We start from the raw sequence: 785 nt of genomic DNA, 5'->3' as shown, positions 1-785 counted from the left end.
ACCTTTTGGACTTTCTTTGTGTGAACTTTTGATTTTTGACGGATCCTCTGACTTTGTTTGCGTAATGTCTTGAAACCTTTTTGAACTTTTTTATATTACCTATTAACCTTTTGAGCTTCTTTTTATAATCTTTTGAACTTCTTTACGAGACCTTTTGACCTTTTGAACGTCTTCATGTGACATTTGACCTTTTGAGAAAGACTGAGAATACAAAAAAACAACAACAAGACTCCTTATGTTCGCATCACATGAGCGAAAGCATGATCCGAGGAAAATATGATAAGAAACCACTTCATTCGTTTGCTGTATCTGATGAATGATGCATTCGTTTGCTGTATCTGATGAATGATGATTTCTGTTGCATCCTCAATGGCATTAGGTTTTCTGTGAACTGTGACTTTGCCGATGGTGTCTAAAATGGAACCCAAGTTTACAAGTTCAAGTTTATTCTCCATGTATTAAACTATTATCATGATTTGATTCTTGTTTGTTTCGTGCTCCATTATCTTACATATATTATCTAATATAGTATATCTCTGTACTTGTGTGACTGCGGTTTCCCATTAAAATTTGTATATGTACTTTGCTAATTTTGAATACTGCCTAGACGTTTCTTTGAGGTTTTACAATACTTACGTTATTTTTTTTTTTAGGTTTTAACAATACCAATGGTGTTTTTCTTTGAGGATTTATCGTTACTATTTTTTATCGTCAGGACACGTCAGTAATTACACATGATTATTTGACTTTTATTTTTTTTTCTATAAGCTTTAAAGAATAATAAC

The sequence above is a fragment of the Penaeus monodon genome, chromosome 27 (genome assembly GCF_015228065.2).
Source record: "Penaeus monodon isolate SGIC_2016 chromosome 27, NSTDA_Pmon_1, whole genome shotgun sequence".
In the NCBI taxonomy this organism is placed as follows: domain Eukaryota; kingdom Metazoa; phylum Arthropoda; class Malacostraca; order Decapoda; family Penaeidae; genus Penaeus; species Penaeus monodon.
Note: the sequence above shows the minus strand (reverse complement) of the source record.